The sequence below is a fragment of the Sturnus vulgaris genome, chromosome 4 (assembly GCF_052056855.1).
Source record: "Sturnus vulgaris isolate bStuVul1 chromosome 4, bStuVul1.hap1, whole genome shotgun sequence".
In the NCBI taxonomy this organism is placed as follows: Eukaryota; Metazoa; Chordata; class Aves; order Passeriformes; family Sturnidae; genus Sturnus; species Sturnus vulgaris.
This window is the reverse complement of record NC_142246.1, coordinates 38,341,825-38,368,779: the sequence shown is the minus strand read 5'-3', so window position 1 is coordinate 38,368,779 and position 26,955 is coordinate 38,341,825. Positions and strand designations below refer to the sequence as shown.

Here is a 26,955-nt window from a genome sequence, read left to right as displayed (position 1 = left end):
CCTTTTTACTTCCGAGTAGTAGTACCGAATTGATCAGTTGCACTTGGAAAGATGGATAGAAATGAGCTGGCTTGCCCCAGCTACAGCTGTGGGTGGTTGCAGCAATGAGAATAGGAATTTTCTCCGGTTTCAGTCTGGTATCTCACCATCTGGCCTTTTGGCTCTGTAATATGCTGACACTGCAGCATCTTTGTGAACCAGCTGGCAAACACTGCTTTGGCTTCCACCTTCCTCCCAGGAAGAGAGTCTGTTGGTTTCCAAAAGTGACAGGGAAACACAGAGCTATGCTCTAAAGCCATTAAGATGTGCTAGGACAGCTCACTTCCTAACATATTTTCCACAGGTCTTGAGATGGGATGTTTTCATTCTGCAGCTCAGCATGCATTTCCAGTGGGTATATTAAAAGACTGCTTAAATGCAAAGCTGAAGAATAAAGAAAAGGTAAGTTTTCATGTTAAAACACAAAGATAAGGATGAACCTGGAGTATGTGGACTTTTATGGGTGGGTTTTTTTTATTTCTGCCAGTAACTCAATGTATGTCTCAGAGAGACACCATGGCCAAAATCATCATAGCAACTTCAGGGATCAAAAGACATGATCTTATTTTCAAGGTTCAGAGCATCTACAGTACCAGTTAACATGAAGATGAGTAGGACACTTTCAATTCCTCATTAATAAATATCTCATGGGGATATTATAAAGCTTGATTAGTTAAGAGTCAAATTTCCTTCTGTATTTTCCCTTAATTCAAAGTAGTTTTACAATCTGCCAAGAGACTCAGAGATTCAGAGAAATATATATTACTGATAAAACTTTACCAACTGGACCAAGAATCCAGATGGCCTAGCTCAGAGTAAATATTCCCTCCATCCTGCCCGTGAGCAGGATCATTAGACAATGCTTATGTTGTCTCTCACATGGAACTAGTCTTTGAGATGCAGATAGGCTTGCTCATAACACACACAGCATCGTACTCAACTACTTCCAGCTCAGTGAGGACTCTGCAGTATTCAAATACTGTTCTCATTTCACAATTGAGAAAAAATCTGAATTGTCAAAGTGGGCAGGTATTTTTATTTTAGACTAAAGGAAAATTCTCTTCAGCCTCATCTATGGTCTATATACAAATCTCCCTAATCAAGAGTAGCTCTGGTTTTAAAGGAGTTTTCAAGCCAAAACCGATGTTAAAGTTTTACAAAATTTCTTCTGATAGTTCCACATTGTCAGTTTAGCTGACTAACATCATTCAATCTATATCCTTTGACTACATTGTTTATCATTAGAAAAAGTGTTTTCCTATTTCATATTAGCTAGGTACACAATGTAAATAAAAAGTTTAAATCAAATTAATCTGAAGTCTTGGAACATCTTCATCTGTTTGCTCAAAAGCAGTGATCACTTTAAGAGGCTGATATCATTCATTGGAATTTAACTCCTTGAGCATGAAGAAACTGAACAGGATTAGAAGTGATTGAAACTTCATTATATCAAAATCATAAGGATGATGCAAAGGCTTGAGCACTTTTCTCGGAGGCTGACACTTGGAGTTGTTCACCTTGGAGAAGAGAAGGTTCCAGTGAGACCTTACAGCAGCCTTCTATTGCCTAAAGTAGGCTGCAAGAGGGCTGGAGAGGGACTTTTCACAAGGGCATGGAGTGATAGGACAAGAGGGACCCAGCCTTAAGATGAAAGAGGCTAGGTTCACATCTGATATTAGGAAAAAAACCTGTATTGTGAGAGTGGTGAGGCACTGGAGTGGGTTGCCCTGAGAAGTGATGGATGCCCCATCCCTGAAAGTGTTCAAGGCCAGGGTGGAAGGAGCTTTGAGCAATCTGCTCTAGTGGAAGCTGTCCCTGCCTGTGGCAGGGGCGTTGGAACAAGATAATCCTTCCAGTCCCTTCCAATACAAACAATTCTAATGAAAATACTGATGTCTGTAATTCCCACATAGCAGCAACCTAAGATTTCTGTTGACTTTAGTGAATAAACCCTGTCTCTAGCCATTGTTTGTGATAAGAAGGAATCCTTTAGGCCCTGCAACTTACATGCACTAGTGGCTGATACACACTCAATATTTTGAGCTGTTATATTGGGGAAATACCTTTCTAAATAAAACCACACTGACATTCTGAAGAATGACTAAAAGGACAAATGCAATGTGTTATGTTGGCCACAGAAAAAAGTGATGTCTTAATTGATGTGTTTTATGTGAGGACAATTTTAAGAAAAGAGTCCAAACTGTACCATTTTTCCATAATTTAGGTCATATTGTAGACATAGCAGGAATGAGTGCATTTTATGGGAGATTGATGTGACTTTCTGCATAACTGTTTAAACAGAATGCAGCATTTTTATCAGAGACCAATTCACAATAGTAAATATTACATTAGAACAAATTAAATATATTTAAAACAGGAGAAGAGAGCTTTTTCTGTGACTTTTGAAGAGAATCTCTTTGTTATGTTGCAATTATTTACTACTGTGACATCAAAAATATGAAATAATGCCAAATTTTATCTGCATCTGGGCATGGATAAGTACAAAACAAATCTTTAGAAGCACTGGAGACAGCAATGAAGAAACACGTGGAAAAATACTTGCCATTCAAAATGTCTGCTCTCACTAATGACTAAGTAAATATGTTGTTACAGGTGAAAGTATTGAAAAGTAAATAAGATGGAGTTAATAATCCACAGCCACAGCAGGATGTATTGAGTTATTCATTATTGATCCAAACTAGCCACAAACAAAGTAATTACTTAATAATTTTATCTTTTAATTGATGAAGGCTGTTCTCTCTCAAGTCTACTATCTTTTACTGTTTTTTTTTCCATTGAGTGGCAGCTCTGAATTCTCCTGGAACATTCTTACATTAAAGTCTAAAAAAAAATTAAACAAAATTTTGCATAAATCAATTATTGTAATGTATCCAGTTCACTTTTTCCTTCTAGATTCTTTAGTTATTCAGAGATGAATGTTTCATGACAGCTTCTATTTCTTGAGTTCTGCTTTTTGTCTTTATATGATAATTGAGGCAGTTATGATGCTATTTCTGTAGAAGACTCATTTGGGGTTCTCTCTCCCTCTCTCTTTATAGTTTATATATTTATGCTTTTCTTTTTTACCATCGAGTACGAGTATCTGAAACTGGGCTAGTCTGTATCTAGTGGAGCTGTATACTCTAAATGAGGAAATTCAGGCATTTTCAGATACATATCTACACTTGACACAACTTTTCTGCAGCGTGTTTTGACATTGTACTCCCCAAACCCAAGAGATTCTCTAGATTTTCTTGAACATGAAACTGGTTTGAAGTCCCAAACAACAAGAACATTTTTACAGATCTATACCTAGAATTTTGTGCACTATGCCCAGTGAGACTATTACCTGGAGCTCATTTATTTCTGCTAAGATCAAAATAGAAAAACAACAAACAAAGAGTAAAGTCCACAGTGCTTTCCCAAAGTAATCATAGAAGGAAAATGAATGGCACATCTCACCGGAATCAAATCTATATCTCAGATTCTCTTCTTGCTGGAGAATTTATGAGGAATGTAAATGGCTTGAGGGTCTCATGCTGATAAATTATAGATGGACAGAGCACAGAAAGAGAAGCAGATATTATGTTGAGAAATTGTTTTTGTTGTCAATGTCAAGTGTCTGAGAGTTGTGTATTGTCTTGTTCTTTTTGGAGGGGACTATTTTGAATAGTCATGAGCTTTCAATAAATTTCCTGTAATGTGCAACCCTCCTCACCTTTCCATCAGATGCAATTATCAGATAGAAGTATGAAAAGTTGTGCAGTGTTGTGTGTTACAGGAAATGTATATAAAGGATGTAGCTACATAAAGAGTGGAGGGCAGTTTATGGGAAATAGGACAAGCATGTGCTAACAAACCACTTGAGAAGGGAGAGGATAGGAAGGAGATGTAATTAGTCCTCAGTCTCCAGTGCGTTCTGCATCCTGCACGGGACACGCTGAGAAATGTGACTGGAGGGATCCAAAAAAAGGGATATTTGTGCAGACTAAGTCCCTCATTAAGATACCAGCCTCTCTAGGCTTCCTACAGGGGGGAGAGAGAGGAACAGGAACATAGAGAAAGTGAAAGAAGCATTTCTCCTCCAAAGCACAATTTACAGCAGGGGGATAGTATATTCCCTGCTGCACTGTAACTTGGGGCATAAACTAACCACAGGGGGTTTATTTTGATGTGGCATTTTTGAAATTATGTAAAAGTTTTCAAGTGAGTTGAAACTAAAGATTTTTCTCTCAAAAAGTGATTCCTTCCCCTTACCTGTATATTTAATCACACATGTATTTCTCCTGAAATATCATTTTACACAAGTAAAACTGTGTGTTGGTTCTTCATGTAGGTACCTTCTGAATGGTAGAAAACTTGATGACCGAGGCCTGATAAAGGCCATTGAAAGTTTGTTGTGAACAACATGCAGACACCCTTCTAATCCTAAATGGGATGCTACAGTCCTGCTGACCTGTTAGAGAGGTATCCCACTATTCTGAGGAAAAAGCTTATGTGAAAGGTGTTACATGATTTAATGTTCCTAATTGCACATAAAATTCACCTTGAAATAATTGACAGGTTCCTAAGCCCAAGCCATAGGTCTGGCTCTCACCACTGGGCAGCTTCCCAGCAGTGCTGCTCCACGACAGGAGCAGGCCAGGGAAAAGGCACTTTGCAGGAAAGAGACAAGAGAAAGGACGTCTGAAAAACTATCCTGTAGCATTCTTGGAAATTACCATTTTGATTAACTGGCCCAGTTACTGGTAATGTTTGTTCAAAATGGTGCAATATTTTATATTTCTTTTGCTGCTTTTAGGTCATCATTTCCTATGGTTTCTGCAGTGCAGCAGCTGTTAAGAGGTGGTAAGAAATCCTAAGCATAATGTCTGATCTCTTTCCAAGTCATCTTGTAGTGATTTTTAGCAGGGAAATAAGAAGCATCTGAAAATGGATTGTCATGCTCTTCCATACACAGTAAATTACCATTCATGAAGTCTGACAAATCACATACCTTTTATATTATTAGAACAGTGGGTTAAACATGATTTTCAGACTGTTTTCACTATGCTCCTACTCTAAACATAAAAGAAAATGGGTTTATAGTCTTGTAAGCATCTGGGAGAGAGAAACTCATATGCTTAGTGTACCTGAAAAAGCCATGCTGCCGCAGCTATTAAAAGAAAATAGGAAGAAGATGTCATGTGCACATTTCACTTGTATAGTTACTATCAAAACTTATTTCTCTGTTTTTATTTAAGAGTCTCATTTAGCTGCATAGTATACCCTTCTGTTCAAAACTATTGCTTCCTCTTTATAGAGTGATACTAAGACTGCAATCCTAAGTACTCACTGGAAAACCCAATAAAAGAAATATTTTGGCATTTATGTACCATATTTTTTTAAATTGCCATTTACTAGGTAACATCATGACAAGCTGTTAACAAAATGAATTAAAGACATATGGTAGCCTCCTCGTATTTAACACATTCATCTGTCATCACATTCTGCTATCATTTAATCCATTATATCATGTTTGTAAAGTTAGTACAAAGTTTATATATATATATATACACATATATATATATTAATTATAATTTTATAATTTGAAGGGTTTTTACCACCCAGAGTACATTGCCCTTATTAGTATTTTTTTTTGGTTCCCAAGCATTGCATGCTCTGTTATTGATAAAGAAGTCAGCATTTAATTTTTGGAAGTTCATGGTATACTTAATTTGTTTGACTAGTACTACCTTAGAAGTTCAAATATTTGTTATACTTGTATAATGTGGAAAAAACATCAACACTGAATTTATTAATTGATAAAATTAGTCATATTAGCCTCTTAAAATAAGCCAGAGGTAGCTGTGTTAATCTTAACATATAGTCCTTTTTCCCACCAGTGGAAAAAAATGTTTAAAAACACTATTTACATGAATAGAAAAGTAAATTTAATTCTTATTTATATACATATTAACTAAAAAAAAAAAATTAAAGCAAATGAAATGATTGACAAACATAAAGTCTGACAAACTGATTTCTTAAATCTTCCACTTCTCACTCTTCTTCAGTCTGGTCTCAGTCATATAGATGGTATCATCTGCAAGAAAGCAAAACAAATATACTGTAACTACCACTTTTCTTTGATATTTGCCTTTGAATTACAACAGATAGAAAATACAGTTTTAGGCCTCTCATTGCAAGAAGGACATTGAGGTGTTGGAGCTTGTCCAGAGAAGGGCAGTGGAGCCAGTGAAGGCTCTGGAGCACAGGTCCTGTGAGGAGCAGCTGAGGGAGCTGGGGTTGCTCATTCTGTAGGAAAAGAGTCTCAGAGGGGACCTTATTGCTCTCTACAACCCCCTGAAAGGAGACTCCTGCCAGGTGGGGGGCAGGTTCTTCTCCCAAGTAGCAAATGATAGGATAAGGGGAAACGGCCCCAGTTTGGGCCAGAGAAGATTTAGATTGGATATTAGGAAAACTTTCTTCAAAAAAAAACAACACCTTGGAACAGAATGCCCAGGGAAGCTGCTGAGTCACTGTCCCTGGAGGTTTTTAAAAGATGCATAAATATGTCACTTAGAGTCATGGTTTCGTGGTGGACTTGGCAGTGGCTTTTAACAGCTGACTTGATGATTTTAGAGGTCTTTTCCAACATAAATGACTCTATGATTTTGTACAGTGTAATTGATTCAGTGCTGAAGTCAGGAATGGAAATAAAATTACTTTTGTTTTTCTCAGTACAAAGGAGGTGGAAGTAATTGTAGTCTTATCATGGTACATACTCATTGTAAAAAACGCTATTAAGTCTTCAGATATAAAAGATTTTGAACTTTAAGAACAGTTCATGCCTCTTGCACTGCAATTGTGTTTATTGGGTGGTATGGTTTACATATGAATGCATTCCAACTTGTACATTTCTGCCAACAGAGCAAAGACAAGAATTAGAGCACTCTATCTCATCAAAGAGGGGTGAGCATGCTCTCTTAGTCCTTAGGATTCAGGCAGTTAGTTTCAGGCTGAGTCAAATGTTTACCCACTGCCAAACTCAGTTTGAAGCACCACTGACACTTGAACAAAATTAGTCACCATCTGTAGGTAAACAAAATATGAAGAACTACATATAATTTCTTCTTCTATACTCATTGCACATGATGTTTTAATGATGAATGCTCATGTATTTTTCTTGTACATGGTTTAAGAAACATAAGAGTAATGCAGCCTATTCCAGTAGGTTTACTACGGTTATTCAAATTTCCTCTGGGAATTTTATACTGGAATCCTCCCCTAAAATCCTACCATTAATTGCATCTTATTCTAAGCAACTGCCCAGGTGATTGTACATATTTACTGTAGGCATATATGTACACACACCTATCTATTTCTATACGTTCTATTATAGCTGTATCTATAATTAATTTTGGAAACAAATGCATGACTCATTTCTGGTTTTCTCCCTTTAATTCTTCTTTATCTATTTTTTCCATCAGGAAGCTGTTCTGTTCAATTCCTGCACTTAGAGACAAATCTACAGCCATTTGATATGAAAAAGCAGAGTAACAGATCTCTTCTCTCAGTTGTGTCCCCTGGGCTATTTCTGCCAGAAAACTGGACAGCAGCACAGACACGTCTGAGACATCAGGGAAGAAAGAGTTTCTGTACAGTCATGGACAGCCACATGAGGGAGTCTGACCTGTATCATTTTATCTACTTCAATGTAAATCATGAGTTTTTTATTCAACAGCATTTAAATAATGTAGAATACATCTCTCTTCTTGTACTTGCCGGGAAAACCTCCATTTAGTATCTCTTGTTTAAAATGTAAGTAATAATCAGAACAGAAGCCAGAAAACAGAGCAGGGAATGGAAGCATGGTCATTATCTTTCCCAAACCCTCCTACCTCCTTCAAGAGAGTAAAGAAAAAGCACCTATCATCTCTTTTGCTGACTGACCTCATATCTTGAATATCACATCTCATATAATTTTCTTTCTCCAATATAGTAAAGTGAATTGATATTCATTATAAACATGATAATGGATGTGCATGTAAATGGTCTGAGTCCTGCAAACACTGTGATGTGCTATTTCCAACCTCAGGCTTTTACTCTGCATGGGGACTAAAGTGTCTTGGTATCATAGTTATGTGTGTAGAAAAGTAATATTAACAAGTCTCTCTAGTAATCGAGATCTCTGCAATTCCCACAGTAACTGGGATCTTCAGGCTGTTAATGCATTTACAGATAGAAAATAAGTAGGGCATAACTGGAAAAGGCTGTGGAAATTAATATAGTGCAGTAAAATGAAAACCTGTGCATGCATCTCCTCCTCTCAACTCTGCTTGCTTTGAAGATGTCAAAAGAATTTATGACTCCTTCCTCTGATCTTGTCATTCCTTCCTTTTGAATTCCCTTTACAGCACCATGTACCATCTTTTCTCCTTGCTGTTTAATCTCAGTCCTCCTGATATTCACTAAATTGCTAGCTAACAACATGGTTCTTACATGCTTGATAGATACTTTTATTCTTTCTCTCATGCTGTCATTTTGGAGCTGGGGGACCATCGTGATTATAAAATATAAAGCCACTTTGTTCCTTCAAAACTGTCTCAAAATTCCTCTTATTTGTGTTGTATCCAAAAAACAAATAATGAATAGACAGGTGGTGAAAAGAAGCATTTATGTCTTTAATAAAACAATAAGGAAATATATCTAAGGCAAAATATTAATGATGTAGTTAAAAAACTCCCATGCACTTCCTTGTGAAAACCTTCTTAAATTTTGTTACTTCACTTCCTTCATGTTGATAGAATGTAATCAAGATTCCTTTTTTTAGGGATCCTTTCAAAGAGAAGAAGCCCAGCAGTAAATCCTCAGCTTCAATTTGTCATGCATGCCTTTGCAGAAAGTACCATTTACTTGTGTGCACCTACCCCTGCTGACCTGGCCACCCCTGACTGTGTGATGACACATCTCCCTTCAGTTTCTGAAAATGCAAAAGCAGTCAGTGGAGTCACTGCAGGGAACCACTGATGACTACCTATGTTATACAACAGTCTTCCTCCTGACCTGCTGGTGAAATCAAACGGGCTGCTTTCTGCCCAAGGAAGAAGAAAAGGCATCCTTCTTATCCTGATTTGTCCATTTCCTTTTCCCTCTTTTTTCTACCACAGGCAGACTGCTTGTCCTTTTTTTTTTTTTTTTTTTTTTTTTTTGTAAAAGCCCATTAGTGAGACACAGAAAAAATATGCAAAGGTAATATCAATGGGAAAACATCAGTTCCTATATTTTTAACCACGCAAGTTTAATGTTTGATCCACTGTGGTGGTGAGGTCTGTCTGTTCTCTGGAAGGTTATTCTACTGTTAAGATTTACAGTCACATACTAAAGCACAAAAGAGACAAACACTTCAGGCAAAGTCATATGTAAAGTCTATCACTTCCAATTTTTTATTTTAATATTTCTAAGTTTTCACTTGCAATAACAGATTTTTGAAAAGAAAATACATATCTGAGAATAATACTTAACTGAATTTTTTGTTCTTAATTAGAGTAGATGAATGATAATTTATTGAAACTTAAGAAGACCAAGAAAGCAAAAAAAAAACCAAACTAGAGATTAATCCAATCTTGTCAAGAAACGTTTGTTAATGAAAAATACAATCTGCAGCTCATAAGTAAACAGAACAGCAAGCAATTTTGATGTTATTGTTTAAAAAACTTTTTCACTGTAAAATTCTAACGTTTTCATTTAAAATTGTGACATCTGTCTTGCAAAGGGAAGACTGAAGAGTATATCTAGAAAAAATAATATAGAATTAAAAAAAAAAAGAGTTGTAATTGGATGTTAACAGGCTGGAAAAATACTGTTATGGTGACTCTTATTTTTATTTTGTTTCTCACTAATCCCAGGGTAATATTTTAAGATATAAGTATTTTTCCACAAATATCAATATATGTTTTGTTACTGATTTTAAACAGAAGCAAAACAAGTTCTGTTGCAAAATCAGTGGCATTTTTTCTGCTTCTCTGTTAGGTCAGGCACACCATGGGTTTAATGAAGACACCCCAGGGAGGAGGAGGAGGCTGGGAGATACCACTTAGAGGGCTGTAAGTAATGAAGACGTGTTTTGGAAAAGGGCATAGGGTCTTAGTTATTGCTGAGTGTCATCCTGGTGGGTTCTTGAGTAGATCAGGATATTTGGTAACTATTCTTTGTTAGCAAAGTCAGGCCAGCATCTTACTGGGAACTGACATGGGATCTGACATGCTGCATCTTCTCATATCAGAGCCTCCTTGAAGGCAGAAGCTATTTCTGTATTAAGAGTGGACATCTGAGTGACAAGAAAGGTTTCCTGAAATTTTTATAGTCATCTTCTACATGCAGACAATGAATTGCACTTTGTGTTAGCTATCTAGGGAAACTGGTGGGAAGTCAGCAGGAATGAGATGTAGACTGCAACCCATGGGGGCAGTAATCTTGCCATTCCACATTAACTTTTGTGATGCCACAGGATGCATTCAAAAGCCGTGGCAAAATATGGGCTGGGAATTTGGGCCCTGGTGCTGTGGCCTGGACCCTGGATAGGAGATGTCTGTATCCTGGTCCCTTTGTGGTTGAGGTGGCTTTCACAGGGCCTTCAGGCATGTTCTTTATGGAGTTACTTGGGACTTGGATAAGGATTGCAGAATTTTCTGTGAAACAATAACTCTGAGTGAGCTATTTGTATTTTTTTAGGCAAAAGGGCGGCTTATTTCTATAGGCCCTGGCAAAGCAGATTTTTTTTTTCTGTTTGCATATTTTCATGCATATGTTAATCACATCTATCATATAGCATTCAAAAACTTTATCCTAGGAAGTGAGAGCAAGTTTTTATAATATTCCTCACTTATATACAAGAAATACTCAAAATCACATCCCTGGAATAATTTTTGGATAGTAAAATGATCTTTTTACTGAATCTTTTCTATTTGCCCTATAGGATAATTTCAGTCTAAAAAAAGCCTCATTTTCTGCCTCAGTAGTCAAATTGCAGTCATATTCTGGATTTTCCCATAGGAGAGCATGTTCTCATGTAGGAACATAACTAAACTGATCAATGCTTTCTAAAATAATGAGAACATCAGCCGAGCTTACAGGCAAAGGGCCATTCCCCCAGGCTGGCATGAACAGACTTTGCTGATCAGTTGGCTCTAAGATTGCAGGAGAAACTCTCAGACCTGCTGAAGAATGCATGTGGAGCGAAGTTGTCTGATTTTATCGGAGGATAAACGAATATCTTCATCTCTGCAGACATTTTCAAGCCTGGTGGTGGGGCTAGCAGGGCAGTAAGGAACCTGAACAATCATCTCACAACAGGCTCACCAGAGCTAAAGACTGCTGTTAGTCCATCTTTTTGCTTAAAATAAAAGAATAACATATATATCTCAGCAATAGTCTGAGATAAATATGCTAATAAGCTTCAGCTTAGTATCCCTGAGACAAAATTTTCTGAAGATATGTGTTTGTTTTGCTACTGTGCATTACTCTGTCAGAGAAAAAAATATTTCAGAAAAGAATAATTTCCTGTCTATCCTTCCCTACACAAAACTTTTATTTTACTTTTTTCTCTAGTTTTAAAGAGCTCTACAACAGTTAATTATAAATATCTTGAAGTACATATATTGTCATTTGAAAATGCAGTCTTTTTTTGGCACTCATTCCACTATCCAGGTATAAAATATTAACAGTATGAGCAGTTTCCAATTGCTTTCTTGACTTTAAGAACATGTTTTTAATTTCTGAGTAGGGGAAGAAAACAAGTGCAAGAAAAGTTGAAGGCTTTTTCCGAAAAAATAAAAAAAGGTCAAGTAAGCCATAGGAGTATCCTCATATGATTATTCTGACATTTTCTGACTCATAATCTACTGGGTGTTCATTCACCTCTTGCAACTTGAAAGTGTCCTTGAGATCTGTAACTTCATCTACATGCCAGTCTGCCAATTCTATGCTCTTTAAAGTGGAATTTTCATTTATGCCAAGAGCTGAGCTGCATGGGGAGTAAAAGTCAGGAAATATCAGAACTTTAAAGGATATAAAAGAACAGAATTGCCTTTGATTTGACACTAGAAATTAGGGCTTGAGCTATTTGTGATCCGGGATCCGTGGTGGGGGTTTGGGCCATGGGGTTCAGGCCGGAAAAAGAGAAGTAAGCTTTTTATTCCTGAGAAAATTATGTAATAGAAAAGAAAGTACTTGTTGGGATTGCTTTCAGCTTTCTGAAGAGTTCCAATCTGATTGAGCAGCAGCAGGAACTAGAGGGTTTGGAGCAGAGAGAGTCACAAACCAGCAAGAAGTTTGGCTGTGGATTCCTGCCCACCTTCTGTAGCCTGAGTGTGGGGGGGATTGGGGTTCTACAAAACCAAAAAACGATGATGAAGGTTTTATTTGTTCTCATCCACTCCCTGCCAGTTTGCCTTTTGAAACAACTGCTTTCCTCACGTAGACTGACTTAGTTGAAAAAATAAATGGCCCTACATGTAGCTCTGATTGCTCACAGGCAAATTATAAACTTATCAACCCAAACACAGCTTGATTGATAAAATTATATTACTGCTACAGATCTTGTTTCCAGAACCTGAGCTGCATTAAAATTCAGAGGACATGACTTGGGATCACTATCAATGGAATAAACTGCAATACTCCTATGGAGACTGTTTGCAGTCTTAAGTTTACAATATTGTTCCATTTTTCTAATCTTCAGAAAGGTCAGTAATGAATTTGAAGTTATTATTACACACTGCAATTCAACTCTTATGACCCTCCCCCATTAAAAGCTTATCTTATTCTTTACAAGGGTGTCTTTAAGTTGCTTTCATTCTCACAGGCTTGTTGCAAAAGCCTGGTTATTGTCACTGACATATACAGAAAGGTCAGTCGATGTTTGTAATGAAGATGTGCATTTATCAAAGTAGGTTACTTGCACTTCGTTTGCAGTAGGAAGGTAAACCCAGGTTTCAGAAGCACAAACATCACCACCTCCAGCCCCACATTCCCAAACAATCAAAAGTCGAGATTGCAAAATATTTCTCTCTTCTATAGTTGTCATCTACCAGTAATAAAAAAAATTGATGTGGGCATCCACTTATATTCAAGCAGTATCTGGAACAGAAGGTAACTTTCTCAAACATTATTGATCTTAAAGGAGACTTCCACAGAGGTAAATAAATGAAAGGGTTCAAATATTTTAGTATGCTATATTTCATTTCAATAGTCTTCTAAAACTACTGTCTTTACCATACCTAAACTGCGAATCACTTTTCCTATTCAGCAGTAACAAATGAAAAGTTTAATGTAAATTTTAACACATTCAAACACCCGCATGCACAAAGTGATCAAGTGTCTGAGAAATCATTTGTTCCTACTGCTTAGTATAGAGGAGTATTTAGTTGAAAGACAGTGTTACTTTGCACAAATAAGTGGAAGAATCAATTATAAATATCAGTAAGGACAGTTTTAAAATAGCCTATCTTGAGGAGTAGGTTACCTATACATCCATAGTGGTACTTTAAAGATAAGTGGATGTGGTACTCAGGGCCATGGTTTAGTGGTGGATTTGGCAGTGTTAGGTTAATGGTTGGACTCAGTGATCTTAGTGGTCTTTTCCAACTTGAACATTTTAAAATATTCTATGTACAGGATCAAATGAAAATATATGTACAGGTCACTGTCTTGCACATGATATGCAACATTATAATTTTATGGAGCTCTATCTGAACGTGTGACTGCCTGCTCTCACCCAGGTCTGACCTCGTTCCTTTTGCTATACCCTCTGATCCATCACTATTTTACTGCTACCATTACTCTGTGAACCTCACAAAAACATGCTTGAAGAGTAAAATTACACAAGTACATAGAAAACCTGAGAAGTTTTTTTGGTTCATTTTCCACATGCCTTTTTTTCACATCTGGTGTATGTGGAAAGAAATATATGGTCTATCATTTCAGTGTCTAGAAAGCTAAGAATAAATAGAATTTGATTTTAGACCGGGGCATAATCTTTATCTTGCCTTTTGTTGGAAAAAAATGCCATGAAATCATTTAGAAGATTCAGGTTCACTGCAACATTTTACCGTTTACTGTATATCGCTGAACAACTCTGATGAAGCCAAAACAATCTAGCAGACTCAAAATGTATGGTTCATTTCCTTAATTTGAATTTTTTTTCCATTGAAATTTTACATCAGTTCTAAAAATTTAAAAGATGAAAACAAACCTCATAACTGAGACAAAACATTTGATTTTGGCTTGCTTGAAACTGCGTAGATTTGTTTCTATTTTTCTCTCTGTGGTCTAAGAGGCTAAGGTCAGATTTTTTGACCTTAGTTTGTTTAACTTTTAAATACATAGATGATAAAAAACATTCCCTTGAGAAAAATGCCTGAGTTGAATGAGCACAGTATTATCTATGAAAATCTGCAGACTGTAAATGATGGGGGACAAAAGGAGACAGTATTAGAGTAAGTGAAACTTTCTGTTGTGCTGTGTCACATGAACTCTACTAAATCAGCATTCTAGGGAAGAAAAGCAGAGGAGACAGCAGCGCTATAATGCCTATTGACTGAAGGAAGAGACCAAAATGAATTCGTTTGTCACAATCGCAGGGAATTGATGAAAGAGACAGCTGGCTTGTGCACCTGGGCCAGCATATTGCACAGACACAAGTTACAAAGTGTGAGGGTAGCCAGGCTCCTTATTCCTGTTTTTCTGCATACTACAAAGCTTTTTGAAATCGGGGAACATGCAAATAACTTTGACTGGTGCTGTTACACCCCAGTGACCTAGATCCTTTCTGTTGTCTTTGATACTTACATTCTGCTGAGTTGTTTTGCCCTTCTAGATCTTCACTAGCTTCAAATTTATATGACAGCCCTGGCCTGATCTGGATGGAGCTTCATCATTTACATCAACTGAGGATCTGATAGGTTGAAGTTGAACACTGTCATATTTCTGTAAGTGCTGTTAAGACCAAGAGGACTATTTACTTAAGTAAAGGATGCAGTATATGCATCTCCAATTACAAATTCCTGGGTAGGTGTAACCTCTACGGTTTTGTTGAAATTATTTTGTCTTAAAAATATTATATATCTGTTGCTGAGAGGGTTTTTTAAGACTATAGTATAAATATTTAAATATTCATACAACCTCAGCCTTTTATCTCCTAAGAGAGTTTTCAAGGGTCACTGTGAAAACTTGATGAACTTGTGCACTCACTGCAGAGAGGTTGGTCTCTACTCCTTGAGGTCTGGCTGCTGAAGAAGCACAGTCAGTGTTGTAGCTCCACCACCAAAGCAGCCAGGAAGAGAAGAAGGTCAATACTTGTCCATCTTGGCAAGAGCCATCTGATATTCCAAGGCTGTTTTAAGGCCAGGGAAATAGAAGGTAAAGGCCAGAGAGGATGTTGATTTGAGGAGGCAAATAGAGATCTCAGGGAATGCCATTTCACTTGCTTTATTCTTCACTTTGCTAAGACAAATGATTTTGAGAGAAACAGAGTAGAAAAGCAGATTTATTGTAGGTACCTATTAGTGCCCTTAACCTTGTCCTTACTCACATACTATTCCTTTGATCTTTATATCAGTGATACACCAAAGGCTGACTTCAATGCAAGAAACTAGTGAGTATTCATGGAACAGTTCACTAGACATGTCAAGAGCCATAATAACAAAAAATTTGAACAATGTCATAAAATGCTGCCTTAGAAAAAGAACATCCATGCTTGAAGGAATAGGCTGGTAACACCTCTGATATTTGGTGACACTGTAAGCAGAAGGCAGAGGCATGAGAACTCTCTCAGTGGGAGTGACAAAATGCTTCAAATTTGTATTACTTGTCTAGATGATTGTCCATTGGCACAGCCTTACTTTTATTTCTTAGACGATCTCTAAAATCACACTTCTCAGAAACATAAATGTTGTATGGCAATGTAACATCATTAATAATGAATGCCAATTATTGAGCATATTTTGTTATTTAGTTTTAAAGAGAAAAAATGATCATTCATTCAATCTGAACAACAATTAGAGATGGGCTGAAAAATCACATCTATTAACAGCAGCCGACCTATGGTTGTCAGAAGCAATTATTGTTGGCTTGTTTTCTCACTTTTGTCTTTGACTTTCTTAGCAGTTCTGTCCTCTAAATGCTATGAAACAAAAGGTATAATTTTCTTGTAACTCCACATTGCCCTTCAGTTCCATATCTAACATAAAATCACAACTTTCCACACCCAATTTCAAACAATTCCACTACCATAATTAGCATACTTGTGAAGGAGTTCAGAAAAGCTGAGGAAAACAGAAACAAAGTAATATTTCCAAGACAGTGGGCTGGTATTGATTGATTTGTGCTACATATTCATGTTCAGTGTGATCTTGTTTCTCTGTTAATTTTTTTCTTCCCTGTTGACAAGTTTTGCCTCTTTGTTATAACTAGTACATTTGGAGCATAATGGGAGGCAAAATGAGAACTGAAAGAATAAGAAGGAAGAGACCTGCAAAGGGTTCTCATGTAGCACGTTCACATCCTGAGTTAAGGTTTGGAAATTCACAGGAACATTATTTAGCCTTCTTCCACAAATCTTTAAGAGAACTTGAAATTTTTTAATGCATATATATTATACTTGGACTATTTTTATACATCAAAAGCAGTTCGCAGGTCAATGTTTGGGAAAGTAAACATTATCTTTTATGCTTCTTCGTGTTCATCCCATAGCTTTATCTGGGTTTTTTTATGGTGGTAATGACTTTAATCATCTGAATTTAATATATGTATTCAATGGACAGAATAACCATATTAGCATAATTAAAGTATGTGTATAATGTAAGAGCCATAATGATTGTGCAGTACCAGCCTGAGGCTAAATCTTTTTTATTATACATGGTGTTCAAAAGACAGCACTGCTTACTTCACTATAAGCAATCCTCTGCAGATATTGTTGCATTTCATGGACAAATTCAATGATTTCACAAGTGCAATTCTTCTGAAAATTATTTCTATGGCAGATGGCAATATTTCTGCATTATTTAAATAACTAAATTTATCCAGGTGTTTCTGGAATTATAAGTTGGGTATATTTCCTTCTTTTTTAAGGCTGAAACAGTTCTATAACATAGTTCCCATTCCAATGGGGTACTTACTGTTACTAGTGAAATCAAGTACAGAAAGTGTACAATAACACACATCAAGCAGGAAACAACAGTTGTCAAAATGTTAGCACCAAAAAATGTGCTTTCCCTCAGATTCTTCTAGAACCTTGTCATTTGACCTTCCAGCTTCATGATCAATGTTTTCTGTCCACCACTGCTTAAAATGGAAAAGGGATGTAATGAGAACAGTGAAAAACAAGTTATAAAAATTTATGTACTGATTAATATTAATATAGTGCACAAAATCACCTAGAATTAAGCAGTATCTTATGGAAAAGCTGTTTTGCAGTGCATGAGAAAGGCCAAGAAGGCAATGACTCTTTGGGAAACTGGCCTATTCAGTAACAAAAGTCCTATCTAATGCATTTAATCTACAAAACACTTATCTACACATTGGTTATGTAGTTTCAAACAGGGCAAGAGAATTGGCCTTTTAGCCAAGGGGTTAACTCACAGAAACTTCATAAAAGCCAGTCTCACAAAGTTATAGAAAATGAAGTTCAGTGTCATAAACATCTAGATCTCTTTGACACAAAAGACAGAGAAAAAAAATCTCAAATCTTCATTTTCAAAAACTGCATTCTGAGAAGCAAGAATTCCAGCAAAAATCTGGAAGGACACTTGAGGACTGGAAGAAGGCAGTGAAGATAAAATCCACATCAACCTTGGCAAGGGCAAGGAATGGGGACTTGGGGTGCTGGTGTACAACCAGCAGCACCCTGGATATGAGCCAGTAGTGTGCTCAGGCGACCAAAGGGCCAGTGGCTGCTTGGCCTATATGAAGAATAGCATGGCCAGCAGGCCCAGATTGCATCTCCTCTCAAGGTGGTGAGACCCCACCTTGAATCCTGTGTTCTGTTCTGGACCCTTGACTACAGGAAAGTCATTGAGGTGCTGGAGCGGGTCCAGAGAAGGACAACAAAGGTAGTGAAGGGTCTAGAAAAACATGTCCTGTGAGGAGTGACTGAAGGAACTGGGATTGCTTAATCTGGAAAAAAGGAGGCTCGGGGGAATCTCATTGCTCTCTGCAATTGCTACTTCTCTACAGTCTCTATGCTGCTTCCCACCTGAAAGGAGGGTGTATTGAGGTGGAGTTTAGTCTCTTCTGCCAAGTCTCATGTGAAAGGATGAGAGGAAATTGCCTTAAGTTGCACCAGGGGAGGTTCAAATTAGATATTAGCATTTTTTTTTCACTGAAAGAGTGGTTAGGCACTGGAATAAATTGCCCAGGGAGGTAGAGGAGTCAGTGTCTCTGGAAGTGCTCAAGAAGCATCTGGATGTTGTGCCTGGGGATATGGTTTAGGGCTGATTAGGGTGGTGTTAGGCTGAAGATTGATGATCTTGAAGGTCTATTCGAACCTTGATGATTCTGTGATTTAGACTATTTTACATCTTTGTAAACTGCCTGCTTCAGTGTCTCTAATTCCCTATCGAGAGAAGTGAGTGTTTTAGTTATGTGCAGTATCTCTGTGCCTGGACACAGTTTCTTGTCCACTAAATATATTTGGAATGAGAAACAAGTATTTGGTAATAAAAAGAGAAATCATAGGGGAAAAGAAGTGCCTCTCTAGGATCTAGTAAAGGATTAAGAAATCACTTTGCCATAGCTTAAGTATAATAGTCTACAGTACTTACATGTCAAAAGAGAGGTGTCAATTTCTCTGTAGATTTTTCTTATCCTATACTTTGTTTAACAGTGGATTTCAGCTTGTAATATCTTTAATATGACACAAAAATATGGAATCTGATAAACTTACCTAGAAAAGTGAGTGTTAATATCCAATACTGTTCAATTAAACCCTGCAGAAAAAGACTCCCTTTCAGAGAGAAGATTTTGGTTTTTATTACAGAGGATGTTTTTAAATTACAGAAACACTGAGATTTCTTTTGGAAATCCCCCCATTTCTAAAGGAAAGCAAATAAGCTACAGACATTATCTGTGGGCAGAAGTATCTTCTAAACATCCAAGAAAGTCCAATCAAATTAGATTTTTCTGAAATGCCTATGGTAATTGTGATGAAACAGATTACTTAAAAATAGAAAGAAAGTTTGATTTTTGGTAGAAAACCATTAAAAACACTGCATCAGCACTGTTACAAATGTCTTAATCCCCAGTCAGGGTTTTTCTAACTTATCTTCATTTTAGTGCTTTTTTTCTTGCCATGACTTAGCTGCTGGGGATACTAATGGGGTGAAAAAGACTTTAGCTGGCTTTGAAAGATTCATCTGGACATATCTTATCCTCTCCAAAATCAATTACTACATCCTCTATTGTCTACTGAATAATACATAAGTGCCCCAATACATAAGTGCCCCAAATGTAATTCCATTGATGTCTGGTGATTTCTTCATTCCTGCAAAGGAGATTTTATTTTTCACTTTAACAGTTCATGATTTATATTAGTGAATAGATCGTTTCTTACTCCCCAAAGAATCTTTATAAACAACTCTGGACTCTCTGACCACACACTTTTATCCTTATCTATTGCTACAGCAACACATTAACATGCTCAAACAATGGTTCATAGACACCCCTGTTGCAGCAGAAGTGCTTTTATTTGGTTTGGTTGAAAGCTTTTCTCTGAGGGATAATTATATTCCTAGACATTAAGAACAAAGAAAACGAAATTAAATTCATTGCAGCTGTATTGAGATACAAATGAAAAAAATGGAAAGAGGGACTGCTCAATAGTAGTTTGCCTCCAATAAAATGTATATTCTGCTTCACTAAACTCCACATTTTCCATAAATTACTGACCCATCCTATATCAGAAATAGATTCTTCAGGTTTTTTGGTTTCTGGTTAACTCATTTGATGTCATGGGATTTTCCAAGGATATTGAGTCTCTTTTTTATAAAGGGATGCTCTGAATAATCACAGTGTACATACTCAACTCTGAACAAAAGATTAATGTTTAGCCAGTTTTCAGACTAATCAGTAGACTGGAATCAGGTATCACAAAGTTGGTGACACTGTGCTTGAACACTTCCCAGAAGATTAAACAATATCCAAGTTAGACAACTCACTAACTGTGCAGTAACACCAAAGGACATCAAAATAATGCTGAAAACAGCATACCAATCAAAGGGATAAGCTAGCTGAAGAAATTCAGTGAAGATATGGGAGTGCCTTAAATCCCATCTTGCCCCAGAATTTCAGCACCTGCCTCTAGTCTGTGTGAGGGCTGTATTCACTTTCCTGCTGTGATGATTTCACAGAATAATTATTACCTGTCATACAGGCAGTACTTGCTTAAACAGCTGGAAGAGTGGGAAGACATTCTCTGTTTCTGTATATATTACCAACATAATCATGGCTGCAGCAAGGCCCATGGGGCCTTTTTTTCTTTGCATAATTTCTCTGTATTAAGACTTATGATACTTATCAGATGTATTGAAATGATAACCATTAAGAGCTTGTTAATAGCTCACTAGAGCGATGTCCTGTAAGAATCTGGCAGAGTTATTATTTATTAAAGTGATGCAAAATCCTTGATAATGCAATTTATAAAATAGTGAAATAATTTTCTTTGAGTGGTGGGTGAAAAACAGTGCCAATAATTAAATTCGAAAGATGACTATCGGAAAACTTAACAAGTTGGATAATTTGCTGCTCCTTGTTAAGTGAAACCCTTGATTAACATTTCTCAGTTAGCTGCCAAGAACACTTATAAGGTTCATTAAAAGAGGCCATTCAGAGTAAGAATACACTGACAAGCAAAGTGGAGACAGTAGCATAGAAATTTTTTTCAATATTTATTTGCATAAAATAGAGATGCTAGCAACAATGAAGTACATTTCTGAAAAATTACAGCAGGTATGGAGTAGTTTCTCCCATCATTACATATGTGTGAACACACAGAGATTAGATGATCTAGCTGTCTTTGTTGCTATAAAATATGCAAATTTCAATAATGGTAGACTGGAAGAAGATTATACCAGGGCTGTTATGGCCCCAGCAACATAAGAAAATAAGTAGTTTAACTTCTTGTGATTAGGTTTAGGAAGCTGATGTCCAACCTGATAATGCAATTTATGTGTTACATCCAGAATTTATCTATCAGTGGATACGTGTTTCAATGTAACTGGTCTGGATTTAAAGTAGACGTTCATAAAGCTAAGGGGAAATGTCCATTACTTCACCTCTCCCATTACTGCTTAATGTTATTAATTTTCCCTCTAAACAGATTTGCATTGATTTCATGATGAAAACCAATATTATATCCTTCCTCTACATTTAGTTAAAAGAAAAGGATACAACTTTTCTTTCTTGTGTTCAAATTGCAGAAAGAAACTTTGATTTACTTGCCTGTAGATAAACTAAAGCACATTTCTGAACATCCTCTGCCAATTATATTTTGCCTCATTCACCTGTGCCAAAGATTTAATTTTAGTGAACCGTCTTCATTCATTGCAACAAAAATGTTGTTTTAGTGGTTATCTTTCAACTAAAAGTCATAACATTTTTGTACTGTAGGTGAATGTACAGTCATAGAGTGAATCACTCATATGATAGGGAAATGTTTTTAGTCCAGAGCCTGTCCAAAATGAGACACAAGAAAACAAATTTTTATTCCAAAGCAAACCTAATGAAAAGCAACAAAGGGAAGATCTACTTTGCTATAGTTCCTTTTTTTAATGCACAGAAAGAATTACTATAAAAATATTAATAGCATAAAATACCCTTTGGAGAGCTGCTTTATCATTCACCACTCTGCCTATTGAAGGAGGTGAACCCAAACACAAGTTTGTTCTCCACATCCAAGTGCTTTATCTATCGATTTTCTGAATGACTGCAGGGGTTTGGTCTCATGAGATGCTGACTGGGGCTGAGCCTAACAGATCAGAATGACACTCTTGCTGTCATGTGACACATTTTATTTAACTGACCCAAGTGAAAGAGAGCACTAAATAGGAAGCCTGCACATTTTCTTGTAATCATTTATAGTTAAATTACATGAATCAAAAGCAAACCTTTACTTGAATTAAAAGGTTAAGCAAAAAATTAAGGAAGTTAGTAAGCAATTGCATAATGGTAATAGAAAACAATGTTTTGTCTGAAAGCATGTAACTGTTCACAGCATGTGTTTTGACACACCACATATGAGCAAGGGAAATGAGGCAGATTTAGGTTGAATTTAAGCCTCAAAAAATAGCATGTGGCTGATGGGGATCAGAAATTTGTACTGTGACCAGACATGTGCTCCCTGCACTCCACTAAAATTTGTACCTGGCCATTCAGTCTTTGGTATATCAGAGGGCCAATGTAATAGCTGAACTGACTGCTGAAGTCGGGCTTCAAAGGGTCTGCCCCTCAGAGGTGGTTCAAGAAGCTGCTGCTCCCTCAATTGCTTGTTATCAACTCTCAACTGGTTGGCCAGAATATCTGGGATTAGCATGTGCTGATAGCCCAGTGTGGATTCATGTCATGGAAAAAGCTGTGAGCTACAGAAAACTCTCCCAACCCTAGACAAGCTTTCAGGTTTTGCTAAGAAAGCCAATGCCAGACACACGTTCTCCATCCCAGTAATAACTGCTACAAAGAGGCATGGTTTTCTCAACAGCTGTACACAAAAATGTCAGATGAAAAAGTGTAAAAAATTCGAAGTTATAAAATCTAGATATAAAAATCAGCATGTGAGGGCACAGTAGTGACATATCATGTAAAAAATTTAGATTTGATAAGGACAGGAGAACTGAAGACAGTATCTCCAAGGGCATAATTAAGAGGTTGTGAACACGACTGGAAGTCTTGTAAAACACAGCCAGAGATCCAATTTGTGGATAACTGTCATCTCTGTGGAGAACATATGAGACAGCATGTTTTACATCATAACAGAGCTTTTGTAAGCATTGTTTGGAGCAGAAACTTCTCCCAGCCCTATTGGAACAAGGGAAAAACACACCTTTCTGTAGTCAAAGCCATAAAATACTGTAAAACACCTCTGCAATTGCTTAGACAAGAGTTGAATCTTGACTGAAAACCCTGCACACCTTGGGGTAGAGGAAGAAAATATTCACATGTATCCACCTATAAATCTTTCACACATCTAAAGCTGATGGTTTGTGAGAAAGTCTGAAAGAGGCAATGTCTTGAAGCTGATAAAGTGCAGTGCTAATGGATTCACTTCCTATGTAACTAGGACTTAAAGCTGAAAAATAATTATTTCACATTCTTGAAAGTATCTGGTGTACTGTCCAATAAAATATGATGAAATTCAAAGTTTGAAAAAATTCTTTTTTCATTTCACTGTACGGGAGGAATCACTGGCATATCAAATACGACAAAATACAATGAATATATTTAGGAACTGACTGAAATTCAGGAAGAGTATTATGAGAAAACAAAAAACATGAAAGAATTCAAATAATCTCTCTGGATGCTGTTAAAAAGTTGACTTGTTGGCTTAGTAATTAAATACTGCTTTTGCATATTTCATTTGTGGGGTTGAAATTGCATTTTTAAGTCTAGAAATAGAAACACATAAATGTATAAATAATTGCGTAAAAGAACTTATGTTTCAAGAATAATTTTTATCAAGGTATTATTTTATTCAGATAATATTTGATTTTAATTCAAAACTAAATTCCAATATAAAAATATAAGATTCCCTGAAGAATTAATATTTTGTTTAAAGCAACTTCATTAAAAACTAAGATTTTCAATATAATATGTATTATCAAGATGTACTAATTGAGCAATGCATTATAGTTAGCTAAGTATGCTGAATCATATCCTAACACCAAATTGGCTTCAATGTATTGAGATAGTTTGATTCTACTGCTGACATTTTACGTCCTTTATAAGTTTGGTGAGATTTTATGTCCTTTCTGAGTTTGGTGGGGTTTTTCTAATGTGAAAACATACAGGCAATTTAAGTCAGTTTCACTTTTTTATTCATTGGAAAGTAGTTTGAAAAAATTACTTATAGAATAATATATTTTTCCTGGGGCTTAAAAAAATGGAACTCAGAACTAATCTGGGTTGTATTTTCTCATCTATATCTGCATTTCCTCTCCATAGCCTTAAGGTTTTTCTAAAGCTTTTGGGAATCAATTTTGATAGACTATTGCACCTTCTATAACCTTTTTGTAGTTTCTGTCAATACAGAATGAAATACTGGAACTTGTAGTAACTTGCATATTTGTAAAATTAGTATTTCAAAGTTAAAAACACCAAGGCAGTTGATATTATAAAATACAATCTACTTTTCCCCTTCAATTAATAGCAGCTATTTTTTAACTGGTTCATATAGCTCTCAGGGTATGGAGTAAATAGATCATTCTCTCTTTATGAACTTTTATATAGAGTCAGTTTTACCTTTAGCTGTGAACATGAAGATATGAATTATGTTCAGTGAGACTACTAGCAGGATGAAGAATGGCTTAGTGCTAGTGAGGATAGCAAAATAAGCCACAGACATGAACTGAAAATCTTTATTCATGGTCAGAACCACTTTTGTTCTTCATGTGATCAAACTGTGCTTGAAATAAGCTTGCTGACTAGTAGAAATAACTAGTAAAAGCTCCTCATTAAAAAGTTGCTTATTGCACTGAGGATGTTCTAAGGGGCTTTCTGTTATGAGTCAAACTTGAAACATGGCACAAGGGTATAAGCATCTATTTAAAAGAAGTCGTGTTATTTATTATGAAATTATATTAGGTATGAAATCAAGCTGAAAATCTTTATATTGATGCCTTACTACATTAGGAAATGATGGGTTTGGTTTTGACTGTGTATTAGGAGAGATCTAAAAGTACTGAGACACTATGGCAGGAGTTAACTGGAATGTAGTCTGTGGTGTTTGAGCTTCATTATCCTGCTGTAAAAGGTATCTAAGTTTGAACTTCACTATCCAGAAAACAGAATTAAATGCCTGTCTTCCCCATGCTATATGAAAACTATAACAGATGGAGAAAAGACAGGCAGGCAGCATTCCTCTGAGGCTTCTGACTTTTGTACTAGGTACCTTGCTGCTCAGCACTTGAAACCAGTGTCTCAATATGGGAAAATCTGAAGTAGGAAAAAACTGCTTTACCATGGGGAGGTTAATGCATGAAAATTTTGAGACTCAGTTCTGAAAATGAGTAACCACGATCCAGGTTAAATAGCCATTAAAATAATTTAAGAAGACAGAAAGTGGAAAACACCCCCAAATGGTGCAGAATTAATGATTCTGAAAATGCTAGTATGCATGAGTAATTTATTTGCTCTCTTTAGAGAAAAACAGAATTATGTTTGTGTACAGATGCTTTATGCCTATGAATTTTTGTATTCTTATGATTTTAAGTTATCTTTAGATGAAGGTTCAACTTGGAAAAATAACACATTTTCACCCAAGAGCCAACACATTCTTGGCTCAAAATGTTGTGTCAGATCAGATTTCACATTTCAGATAGTTCATATGAGACAGTTACTTTTATCACAAAATCTGTTTGTTTCCCTAAAATGTTTTATTCTATTACCTTACAGACTGTAAAAGCTTTAAGATTTACTGTGACACATCATTCTACTTTCTTTATTCAGTTATGTAACCATTGCTTTTTGGCACTCAAGAAGAAAAGGATTTGCATTTATTATGTAATACTTGTAGTTTTATTTTGCCAAATGCCATAGAATAAATTCACCAATTGCTCTGAGTTTAGGAGTTTATCCTTCAGTAGTGGTACAGCTATCACTGTAACAATGTTATAACACCACTCACAATAAACCTTCACAGTAAAGAAACCAGAATTTCATTGGCTTGGTTTAGAATATTCTTGTATGTCTTTGCTGGCAGTTTAGTCGTAGTTGAGCTTCTCAAATTTCCATCTATCTGGCCAGTTTGATTTTTTTTTTTCCAACTCCACTACAGTGTTCGTGTTTTAAAAAAACTGAAAAAAGACATTCTTTATTGCATGTGATTGTAATTAATCTGTTTGTCAGATTAGGTGTCTTTATATTTACATCTTAGTTTTCAAGAAGGTATTTTCACCTTGAATTAACCCACCTATTTAAACATCAATTCTGTATATATTTTAAATTTCAATTTCATGTTTGACGATGTTCAGCATCCAGAATGCTGTCTTCTAAATGGGTGGTGCACATTGGCATACTTTGAATTACACATAGCAGAAATGCAATTTCTTCATCTTTTCTGGCAGGAAGGTTTTTGCATGATTTTTTTTTTTTTTTTTGCCCCACTCCCTAGTATACCTCTCTCTGGTCAGATGTTCTGTGGGAAGGTAGTTTTGGTTGTTATGCCAGATGTGATGTCAATAAATCATGGAATTGCAGCAAATTTACATATGAAGAGGAAGGACACAGCATGTCTTCTTCCTGACAAATTTTCTCGTGCAAAACAAGAAGGTACATATGCAATCTTGAAGTACCCAGCTGATGCAGAAAATTTTCGTGGGAAAGGGAGAAAGCAATGGTTTAAATAGCAAAACCCTAGCTTTTCAATCCTTTCTGTTTGAAAAAATATTGTACGACCTATAAAAGAAATCATGCTACTCTTCAATTAAATATACATTTTTTTCTGATAGTAAGGAATAAAATAAATTAATTGTGAATTTAAAAATCCTTTAGGACAGGTACATTTTAGCTTGTTTTTATCTATATCCATGCTAGCTGTTCCATCATGAATCTCTAAATATTGCATCTGCCTTTTCTTAATATAAATTCTTATCTGGGGTTTATCACATTCACAGTGGTTGATATTTTACAAAGGCATCCCCTGGAGCTAAACACATCTCTGAAAATCATGAAGTC

At 36.2% G+C, this 26,955-nt stretch overlaps 1 long non-coding RNA gene across 1 annotated transcript; it reads left to right on the top strand.

Moving 5' to 3' along the window:
* Positions 1–343: 343 nt before the first annotated feature.
* On the top strand, positions 344–8,337 carry LOC148223954 (uncharacterized). The gene is made up of 3 exons (XR_015803558.1): positions 344–441; positions 4,841–4,998; positions 7,509–8,337. It is a non-coding gene; the product is annotated as an uncharacterized LOC148223954 (long non-coding RNA).
* Positions 8,338–26,955: the final 18,618 nt, after the last annotated feature.